The 11463-nt window shown below is 44.4% G+C and overlaps 1 protein-coding gene and 1 non-coding gene across 2 annotated transcripts in view; one reads left to right on the top strand and one right to left on the bottom strand.

Moving 5' to 3' along the window:
• Nucleotides 1-11463, top strand: part of LOC130378559 (uncharacterized) — a 112977-nt gene that overhangs the window by 21470 nt on the left and 80044 nt on the right. The window lies entirely within an intron of this gene.
• On the bottom strand, nt 8941-9103 carry LOC130378565 (U1 spliceosomal RNA). The gene has a single exon (XR_008894764.1). It is a non-coding gene; the product is annotated as a U1 spliceosomal RNA (small nuclear RNA).

The following is an 11463-nucleotide window of genomic DNA, read 5'->3' as shown; positions in this document are numbered from 1 at the left end:
TAACTCTTTCTCACTCACTCACTCACTCACCGACTCACTCACTTATTCGCTCACTCACTCACTCACTCACTCATTCGCTCACATATACAATTTAAAATAAGAATTCACAGACTATCATCCTTGGAGCTGTCATAGGTATTAACTGCGTGTGCTCCGAGAATCCCAAAGTTTTGGTGAATTTTCCTGCCAGGGGGAGGTGAGAGGCATAATTTGGACCTACGTAAGTGTAAGTGGCTCCAGTGTGGGCCATCATTGGCGTGCCTCTATCATTTATCAGAACCTGCAGTATTGGTTCCTCACCAGCTTGTTTTGTGATTGCTACAAGCTGACCCTCCCCCTGTGGATTCCCTTGGCACCCCTAATATCCCTAACCTATAAAGGGACCCTGCTGTCCCTGGTTGTAGTTCCCTTGATCTTGCCTCCCCTGATAACCGTTACCCTGTCCTTGCTGGGATGGAAGAGGGTTAGTCAAACAATTTCTCTTCATATGTCCTTCCTGGTTGCACCCATAACATATTAAAGGACCTCTGCGTTGTCCTTGGAATCCTTGCTGTTGATTATTTTTATACTGCCCTTGGGACCCCTGTTGCTGATTATTCTTATACTGTCCCTGGGGCCCCTTGTTGTGATTCTGCTTGTTCCCACCCATTGGGTTCCCATTGTTATGTGTGTGTATATTTATGGCAGGTGGAGTGGGTGACCATTGGCTGTGAGGCTGTTGTACTGGGGGGAAGAATGCCTGTTGAGGAGGTTGGGTTTGTGGTGCGCCCTGCTGGACGGCTTGCAATATTGTATCAACAGGTTCTGAAACAACCACCTGTTTCCTCTTCTCTTTCTCTCTTCTTGTGAGTTCTTCCAACTGAAGCTGAGATAGCTTCCTTTGCACCTCTTTGCTTTGTTCCTGTATTTTGTGTTCATTCTGCCGATATTTGTCCACTGTATGAACCACATGATCGCAAAAGTCTCTGTGAGATTTATTTGTAACCAGTCCAACCACATCATCCAGCTTAACTTTGATTGGGCTAGGTAGAATCTCTATCACAGAGTTTCTGAACATGACCGAAAACACAGGATGGATCTCAGGATCCTCATTCGTCTCCAAGCGCCATCTGTCCACTTGGGCCTGGAGGTAGGATGCAGGATTCTCTGTGTCGTTGATAGGGAGACCTCTCATGTTTTTATGATCGATATGGGTCGGGAACTCCCTTCTGAGTGTGGCCCACATCGCCACTCTGTAGCGATCAAGTGAAAGCCCATCGAGCATTACGTCCATTATATCCAACCCTCCATTCCTCAGTACAGACTCCATTTTAGATAACCCCAATACTCTTGCCAACAGAGCTTTCAGGTCCCCCACTGCCATTAGGTTTCCCACTGTGAGTTCCTCAAATGTTCGAATCCATTTAGACGCCCCGTTATGAATGTTAGGGAGTTTAGAAATAACTCCCTCCAAGTCCTGTGAACCCCACGGTTGATAGTGGACATGTTGTCCTTTGACTAGAATAGGATAGTTCCCGGGGAGGGTGTCGGGTGCCTTTTTTGCCCTTTGCGATTTCCTTAGTTTCTCATTTAACTCGAGTGGTGTGGGGCTTAGTACTGATATACTGCAGCCAGGCTCCTCTGTCGCTGGGCTCTCACTATACCCCTCCCCCTTGAGTTTAGTACTCTTTTTTGTTTGCCTTTTCTGAGACTTCGTCCTCGTCTTTGTGTTTTTTCCTCTCCTTTTCTTTCTAGGAGAAGGCCCTTCGCAAATTCGCTCATTACCATCTTTCACATCTTTATTACTGTGCTCATCACCACTTGTCTCATCTTCGTCCTCATCCTCACTCTTACTATAACTAGTGTCAGCATTGCTACACTCTTCTCTTGGTTTCCTAATCCCCTCATAGCAGTCCATGTGTATGGGTGCGCCCCTATTCCCCTGTGTGTTACCCTTATTATCTCCTTCATCTAGTGTGACTTCCCCTTTAATTTCTACGTTGCCAATTAACAGTGGATACATCTTATTTGGTTTGTACGGCGGTGGCTCAAGCTTCAGAGGCAAAGGTTGAGCCTCTTCTTTCTTTGTGATTATTCTTCTGGCCACTCGTTGTAATGTGCGCCACCTCTCTCCCTCCTCTTCGAACAAAGCTAGCACTAACTTTTCCCTGTCTCTCTTCTCCAAGGGCTTTTTACCACTTCTGTTAGGTTTGTAGTTCCTTATTACTACCTCCATGTCCCTACACATTGTCTGATCAAAAGTCCCTCCCGCGGGCCATATTGTGCCTGATTTAACTGTCCGCTTCTCCCACTTCTCAGAAATTCGTTTGATCTCATTTCTGAGGAGTGGATTGTCTCTACTCAAAACTTCTACCGCTGTTGGTACCATTTTTAATTATAACTTTATTACTTTATTTATTTTTTCTGAAATACACTATTTATTAATACAATTTATTTGAGTTTATTCTACTAGTTAGTTTAAATACTTTATTATCTCTAAGCTACAAATGTGAACTCCTCCCAAGCGCTCGTCTCCCTCCCGAAGATTGGAATGTGGCCCCAACACTGGCCTGCAGGCTCCTGCTCGTCCCCTGTGTGTTTGCTCGTGCACGTGCAGTTAGAGTCAGCGCGGTTACACATTTATTCAGTACTTCAACAAATTAACTATTCTCTATCCGTCTAATTTATTTATGATTATCAACTACTTTAAACAAATTAACTATTCTCTGTCCGCCTAATTTATTTATGACAGAATCAACAACAAAAAATAAAAATTAACCGGGTCGTAAAAACCTCCGAGGTAACTTAATCCTAACATGACTTAAATACAGACAATAAACCGATTCATACAATTTTTTATATTATATTGAAAAATGTCCAAATTGTTTGTAATCAATTACAAATACAAGGTTGACCGAGCGTAGAAACTGGCCTTTTGATTAAAACATGAACAGTCGAGTACTCCAAATCTGAGCTACTCAACCTGAACTTAAAATAAAATCCCTTTTCCCTCATAATGCCAACATCAGAATTAAAATTCACTCAATCGATCCGAGATCAGAAAGCTGTTCAATCGGCCCAAAATAAGAGAAAATTCACTCAGTTGATCCAAGATCAGGAAACTGTTCAATCGGCCCAAAATAAAAGAGAGAGAGTTCACTAAATCGATCCAAGATCAGAAGACTGTTCAATTGGCCCAAAATAAAAGAAACTCACTCAATCGATCCGAGATCAGAAAACTGTTCGATTGGCCCAAACCAAGAGACAATTCACTAGTTGGTACTTCAAGGAAACTTTTCGAAAATAAGAATGAATTCATCGACGGCAATGAATTCCAACCCAGCTTTCTGGGATACTCTCAGTCATCCAACAGGTAGGCCTACTTCAACCGACCTGCGGACCTGCACTGTCCTTCCTTCTTCCAGAAGACAGCCACAGGACTTTACAGAAGGCCTATTTAAACAAAACACTGCACTGTCCTTCCTTCCTTCAGAAGACAGCCACAGGACTTTATAATAGGTCTATTTAACCAAAACCTCAAAACTCCCAATAACAACAACTCGTATCAAAAATAGGGAGCCACACAGCGTCTTAGTCATTTAGAACCACAGAGCGCGAATGGCCTATGTGCGCGCGCACGTCAATCTCTCCCGGAGCCCCCGTATCTCTCACTCGCTCAATTATCTATCATTTTGGTTCGTTTGATCGAAGAGACACTTTACCTGCTGCTCGGCGTTCAGACGGGGCAAGAACAGATCAAACGACTCTATCCTATATATGGCAAGACAACTTACCCTTGAGCTCTGGTCGTATGATCCGTTCGCGTCCCGTCCTCTGGCCCGGCAGCTGACGAGTCCCTATTTCATCCTGTTCGTGACGCCAAATTATGTCGTGGATTAACTGAGATATATAACACTTAGACTAATTCAAGAGAGAGAGAGAGTAAAATGAAAACGAGGGGTCCGGAGCAAGAATTGACAAAAGACTTTATCGTGCAGTAAAACAACAACGATAACAGCCGAGTAGGTCTCGAGAGTCACTGCCGTCCACAAACTGCGGCGTCTTTTTATACACACAAACAGAACAGCTTCTCCTTGAGGTGTCTGCCTCCATTCAGTCATAAATCCACTTTAACCTGAATGGTCAGAAAATAGACAACAAATGGTCTGCAAAGATAGCCCTGCTCCTTTTGGGGGGGCTCCATCTGTTCTAAACCCAGACACTTAGGCACCGTGTGTTTTCCACTAATATATATAAAAGACCTCATAATAATCACAGTTCACCATAGAATATAATCATTAATTTCTACCACACTAGGCGCGGCTAACGACACTGTTTACAATGAGTAAGGGCATACGTCGCATACCTGCAAACTTGTTGCTTTTCGGCGACAATCAACGTTTTCTTGGACAATTTGATGTGGATATGTGTTGATTTGGGTAAATGTGACTGTTTAGACAACAGCTGATGCGAGAGTAAGTGTAACATAAAGCAATTTGGCGACCGTGTTAATCTCTTGTTGCATGGGATGCGCTGCATACCTGGTAAACAGTAGCTGATTTCTAACAACATTGATAACAACCTGGCGAGCGTGTTGTCCTAGGCTAATACACCAACAGCACATTTCTGTATAATAAAGGGCTACATATTGTCAATCTAAATGATCTGCTTGTTGTACTCATTTATTCATGTTTTACTGTACCAGATGGAACATGGAGGAGCCTACACATCAGTGCACCGTGTGCGACAAGACATTCAGTGAAAAGTCCAAACTGGCGAGTCATCTGAAGATCCATGCAGACGCCAGGGAGACCTTTACCTGTGATGTCTGCGGGAAGAGCTTGGCCACTAAACCATCGCTGGTCAGCCATCAACAGCTACACCAGTACCCTAACATCATTTTGTACCGGCAAGGAGAGGCCAGGCTGTACTGTACAGAGGCAGCAAGGTCTGTGGCAGAGGCCCGCAGCAGCACTGTTGTTGACCCTAAATGGCTGGATCTCAAGACAGCAGAGGCGGCTGCCAAGAGGTCGGGGGCTGAGCTGTGGAAAGGTCAGCTGGTCATCACGTTCAGGTAGTACGCCGGTCAGACCTTCAGGTGGCTTGTGGAGAATGATGTCGGCTGGCTGGTGTGGCTGCTGAAGTGGCAGAAGGAGCGACTGCTCCTTCGGCCACAAGGTGACTCCTCACCTGAAAGTGCTGTCGGACGCACCGTTCCCGGAGGCTCCTGCGCTGCCAACATCCCTCCCTCCGCCAGACCGGCCTCAGGTCCAGTACCGGCTCATCCATCACGAGGCTGGAAAGAGACGTGGTGAGAAGCGGAGGTAAGTTGTCATAAGCACTTTGTTTCACCTGTTGGCTGTGGAAAGCAAATAGCACACACGTCATATCAATACTGATCACATGTGTATTTTATGTTTCCAGATTATTTGTTGATGAGCCACAGCCTGTGACTCCCGCGAACCGACCCGTTCAGCCCACTGGGTTGTCGTCCTCCACCCGGCCGAAGCCTGCTGCGCTCACCCCCATTCTGCCGAGGCCTTCTGCGCCCACCCACCTCCAGCCGAGGCCACCCGCTGCGTTGACCTACGGCCCACCCCCTGTGTCGGCAGCACCCATACTGCAGGTCTTCCCCGCACAGCCACAGGCCCCCTCCGTCCTGTTTCGTGGGACATCCTGCAGCCAGAGCTTTGTCCCTCCTGCACCAACAGTGAAGGCATTCATGCCTAACAAGTCCTCAAGGCCATGTGGGGCTTGCCACATGCCAAACTGTGGTGGACAGTGGAAGAGGTACAACCCTTTCAAGGACAAAGTGGCTGGAAGCATGCAGAAAATGTTTTCCTACTGTCCATCCACTAGGAAGTCCACTACCCCTGGCTTCGACAATGTTGTGTATGACAACTTTGAACTCTTTAAGAGTGTCGTGGATGCAGAGTTGGAAAGGAGGACTGTGTGTGTGTGTGTGTGTGTGTGTGTGTGTGTGTGTGTGTGTGTGTGTGTGTGTGTGTGTGTGTGTGTGTGTGTTAGGGCTGGGCGATATATCGATATTTAAAATATATCGATATTTTTTCAAACGCGATATGAAACGAGACCATATCGTCAATATCGATATAATTTAATTTGCGTTGAAATTACAGCACATTTGTTCCAAATAACACCAGTTTCGAACCGCGCCTGCCGCCTGCTATTTTGTAACTCTGCTTATGTCTCTCCCGCTCTGCCTCCGGCTCACACACACAGCCTCTGCCTGCCCCCCCCCCCCCCCCCCCCCGGCCCCCTCCACTGACTCACGTCACTTTTTGAAACATGAGCCGTGTTCGAAATCGTTCACTATTTATTGGGTATTTTAAGTGCACTATATTGTGCATGAAATTAACCACTGAGAATTCGAACACCACTACAAAATGGCGAGCACCCTATATAGTGCACTATATCCGTGATAGGGAAAGATTTCGAACACAGCTATGGAGTCCGCCTGCGCATGCAGCTTGCAGCTCCGAGGAGCTTGTTTGCAAGCGAAAGACCAACAGCTCCATAGTATGAAAATGGTTTGGATATAAGTTGTCTGACGAATTACAAAATCACGTAATTTGTGGAGAGTGCTTAAAAACTGTCGCAACCAAAGGGGTGCAATTCTGTCCATTATATTCCGGAGGTGCACACAGCTTTTGGCCGTGATATTATATATTATAATGTTCTCAAATACGAGGTGGAGGCAGTGTCTAGTCCACGGTTTATTCAACCAAGCTCCTCCCCTTACTCTGCCTGGCCCGCCCAGAGACGTTGGCCCGCCAATGAGACACGACCGTGCGAGCGCCACATGTGTGTGTGTGTGTGTGTGTGAACACACACACTGTAACGCGAGTGTTTCTTGTCGGTTCTTTGACGTCTCTTGTATTTCCACAACGAGACTGTATTGGGGGTTATCTGAGCCATGGTTGAGAAGGAATTGGGGGAAAGGAACTTTGGCTTTGACTCGCTGAAGTACATGAACTGCGACATGCCTCCCGTGTGTTCTAGAATATTTACAGAACACGGCTAAAGGCTATGCGCCTCGCCATTGCGATACATCCATTGTAAACAGCGCATGGTACCGTGGCTGCACGGCAGAATTTCTGGAACGTCTTTGAATACTGTGTTAGTTGCCCACTAATACCTATATTAAAGAATACATAAAATAGCATGTCATGTCCGCCCCCCCCCCACGCAATCGTTACGGTTCATAATATTTCGGAGGCGCACAAAGCTTTTGGCCGTGATGTTATATATTATAATGTTCTCTAATACGAGGCGGAGGCAGTGTCTAGTCCACGGTTTATTCAACCATCAAACTGTATTCAATTCCGAACGGTAGAAATAGTAATATCAAATCTGCGCACGGAGCGCGCCGCACCCCCCCGCCTTCGACAAATATCGATATATATCTTATATCGATATTCTGCTTGAAGATATCGAGATATGACTTTTGGTCCATATCGCCCAGCCCTAGTGTGTGTGTGTGTGTGTGTGTGTGTGTGTGTGTGTGTGTGTGTGTGTGTGTGTGAATAACTTACCTCTGTGATGCCACTGTTCCTGTGCCATCTGTAAGAGAGAGAAAGAGGCTTGTTTGTGTGTGTTTGTCTCTGTCTTTGTGTGGGTTATGAAAGTGCTTCAGCAAGCACTATCTATTTATTTATATCGTTAAAGAAAATGCAAAAAAACTTTGTAGTATCCATTCTGGTCTATTTTCAATATCAAGGCCAATCTTTTTAACCTTAATCAGTTCCAATCTAACACAATCAGTTTACATACCCTTTAGTGGTTGTTCATGTTCAGATAATCTGTGTTTTTGTCATGCATGTTGTTTGTCTTTGTCAGCTTCATGTGTTTGTGATGTTTGTATGTATTTGTCTGCTTCAGTTTTAACAAAAGTTTGCTAAAGAAAACACAAAAAAACACAAAAGGGAGGAACAGCTTGAGCCTTTATTTGTTGATTGGTCACCTGAGTCTTTGGATAATCATGTTCATTATTGCACTTTAGCCTGTACAAGCCAATTGTTGAGTTGTATCTTGAGTACAAGTGTGTGTTCTTCAATTGTTGAGATTTTTGCATTATTATTAATGTTATTTATATGTGCCTTTCCTTTTGATGTGTGCATGTCTGTCAGCTCCATGTTTAACTAAATGTTTGCAAATGGTAGTACATGTTTGTCTCTCGTCTCATGCTCTCGTGTTCTCGCCTGTAGATCTGTACCTTGTTGTGGTGGGCGAGCTTTTAATTAAACAGATCTTGTTTACTTGTGTTTTATATGCATTGCCTTTTCAATGAAACCCATTCGGGGTGAAAAATAAAAGTTGTAAAAGAATTTGAGTCTCTTTGTGCTTGGCTTTCACAAGGGGTGGGGTAGTGGAAAGAAAAAACACACCAAAGAAATTAGAAGTCCTTGTGTCTTCTCTGCCGCAACCAGAGGTGTGAATACACCCCCACTTTGCTGGCTGCACTCCCTGTGTGGTCAAAATAATGAATTCTGTGAATGGCTCTGTCATCCAGACAAAGTGAGTGCACTGAATACATTCTTATTATTTTTCTTAATTCAGCCCAAAAATGTAACAATTAAACACTTTTCCACTTGATAATATGAATCTCATCAGCTACATCAACTCAAAGTATGAAAATAATAAACAAAACATTCAGCAGACTAGCGGATTTTGATAATCTAGGCCTTGCACATAATATTTCTGGAAATAAGGATCCATAATGAATGAAAGAAATGAATGAATGAATGAATGAATTAATGAATTAATGAATGAATGCGTTATTCCAGACTCAGAGTTCCATATTTGAACGCAATGCATTACACTGCTTGGGCGTCATCGTTTGCGTGATCTTTTGAAGAAACGTAGCGATGCAAAACATGGTATGGACTGCAATATAGCACTATGAAGCCATTCATAGCTATTATTTCTTTAGAACAACATGATCAGGGGAGAGCGCGAACGCAGTCCCCCACTACCAGAAATTATGCAATCGAGATTCCCACATTTGGGGAATTCGCACGGGTCAGCAACAGCCTCAGTGCAATGGCTGAGCCTCGCTATGGGTGAACCAATTTTTAGGCGTTTATTTAAGTCAGGCACAGAGTTACATTTTACAACATGGTTTCAAGGTCAAAACACATTCAAAGGTTAACAAGCAAAATAGTTACATTTTACAGCAAGGTCAACGCATTCTAATGTTAACACAAAATTCTACATAACTCAGTGTTCTCTATTTTCCAGAGTTCCTTACATACCACAATTCCATATCGTTCCTTGTCCCTCCACACATAATCCTTTACCAAGGTTATGCTCAAATTAACGATTGATTCCGCTGAAAACAAAAGGCTCTTGTACACCATTAGGTTACGACACCTCCACATCGACTCTTTTGTGCAATTAATCAAGGCCCACCATCTTTCCCAGCCCTTACCGTCACCACTCTTTATAACCCCATACAGGACATCTGATTCCGTTGGGACTCTAAACAGGTCACCCAGCCATGGCCCCAATAAGCGCCAAACCCTCCGAGCCACCCCACATGACCACAACAAATGTGAAACATCCTCATCTCCACCACACCCCACCCTGGGACATCTTGCACTCTTAGATGACCCCCGTCTCTTCAGAAAGTCTCGTGTAGGGAGACACCTCTGAACTGCCTGCCAAGCGAGCTCTCTATATGCATTGAACAAAAAAGGCGCATTGACATTTCTCCACACCCTAAGGCAGCTGGTTTCAGCCAGCACGCCAACAGTAACCAGTCTTGACCGTTCGGGGCTCAAACAACTCTCCACAAAGGCTCGGTCTACCCGACCAACATCCCGCCACTTTCCAGACTTTACAAAGGTCACCACCCTTTCATACAGCGGAGGTCTCTTCTCTGCATGAGGTCTTTTTAGGCACGGTCTTAACCCCACTTTCCTTAGGACTTGATGGCCTACCCAGAACATGGCGAAATTTGGCCATAGGCTCCTCCTATTTTCGTTTAGTACTGCCTGCAATATGGGCGTCAGGAATAGAGCCTCCATTTTCTTTGCTAGATCAGGGACATTTTGACCCCCTTTCTGCAATGGTCTATACATTATCTCTCGTCTAATTCTCTCTTGCTGCGCTCCCCACACAAACTGAAAAATGCATCTTCTCAGGGCTGTCATTACATGCTTGGGGGCTGGAATTGTTGCGGCAAGGTAAGTGAGAGAAGCAACGATTTCTGAGTTGATCACCAGTACTTTCCCCGTAAAGGTGAGATTTCTTTGTTCCCATTGGAGCAGTTTACCTTTAATCATTGGTAGTTTTTTCTCCCAATTAATATTTTCCATATTTTGCCCAATCTCTAGTCCAAGAATCTTAATTCTCTCATCCCTTTGGACCAGGCCGTGGTTAAAATTAGGTTCAGGCCAATTAAGATACAAGATTTCACTTTTTGACCTATTGAGTTTGGCACTAGAGGCGGCGGAGAATTGGTCACACCAATATAGCACTTTGAGTATTGACTTATTGTCTGTGCATAATATTGTTAGATCATCCATATACACGGCTAGCTTGGCTTCCTGTCCCCCGCTTCCAGGGACTTGGAGACCATGAATAGAAGGGTCTTCCTTTATAGCCCGAGCCAAGGGCTCCATGGCAAATATAAACAACATAACAGACAATGGGCATCCCTGTCTTACTCCTGAGCAAACTTCAAAGGTGTCAGTGGAGTGACCATTGATAACAACCTTGCTTAAGCAGTCAGTAAACAGCAAGTCAATCCAAGCTCTAAGCTGAGGCCCAAAACCAAGTTTAACCAGGACTTTCCTGAGGAAGGTATGGCTAACCTTGTCAAATGCTTTTTCCAAATCTAAGGCGGATATACATAATGGCAGTCTGCGGTCATATGCGTAGAGGTAGGAATCTCTGACTAAGGCAAGACTTTCACTCATGCATCTTCCAGGTATTGCACATGTCTGCTCTTCCCCCACAATCTGCCCAGACACTTGTTGCAGGCGGAAAAAAAGGGCTTTTGCAAGGATCTTTCTGTCTACACCAAGCAAGGTAAGTGGGCGCCAGTTCTTAATGTCTTTTTTGTCTCCTTTTTTGTAAAGCAAGGAGATGATACCTGTTCTTAAGGATAATGGTAGATTATTACTATGCAAACTTTCATTAAACATCTCTAAAAGTGGGTCTTTTAATATATCCCAAAAGGTAACATAAAATTCTTTGGGTAACCCATCAGCTCCTGGGGCCTTATTATCTTGCATGCTCTGTATGGCTTTGGTCAATTCATTTACAGTTAAGTCACTTTCGAGTTCAGAGGCAATACCGACGTTTGGCTTTAAGAAACTCAAGAGGTCTTCCAAGGCGTTTATGTCAGTCACCCCTTCTTTATACAATTCAGTATAAAAGGTATGTATTAAAGCAAGGATGTCTTTAGTTTCTGTTTTTTCTATTCCATCCTCATTCAGAATGGATGACATGGTGTTCCTG

This window comes from Gadus chalcogrammus, unplaced genomic scaffold, assembly GCF_026213295.1.
Source record: "Gadus chalcogrammus isolate NIFS_2021 unplaced genomic scaffold, NIFS_Gcha_1.0 GACHA088, whole genome shotgun sequence".
Classification (NCBI taxonomy): domain Eukaryota; kingdom Metazoa; phylum Chordata; class Actinopteri; order Gadiformes; family Gadidae; genus Gadus; species Gadus chalcogrammus.
The sequence above is the reverse complement of the archived record's forward strand: the minus strand, read 5'-3'. Positions and strand labels throughout refer to the sequence as shown.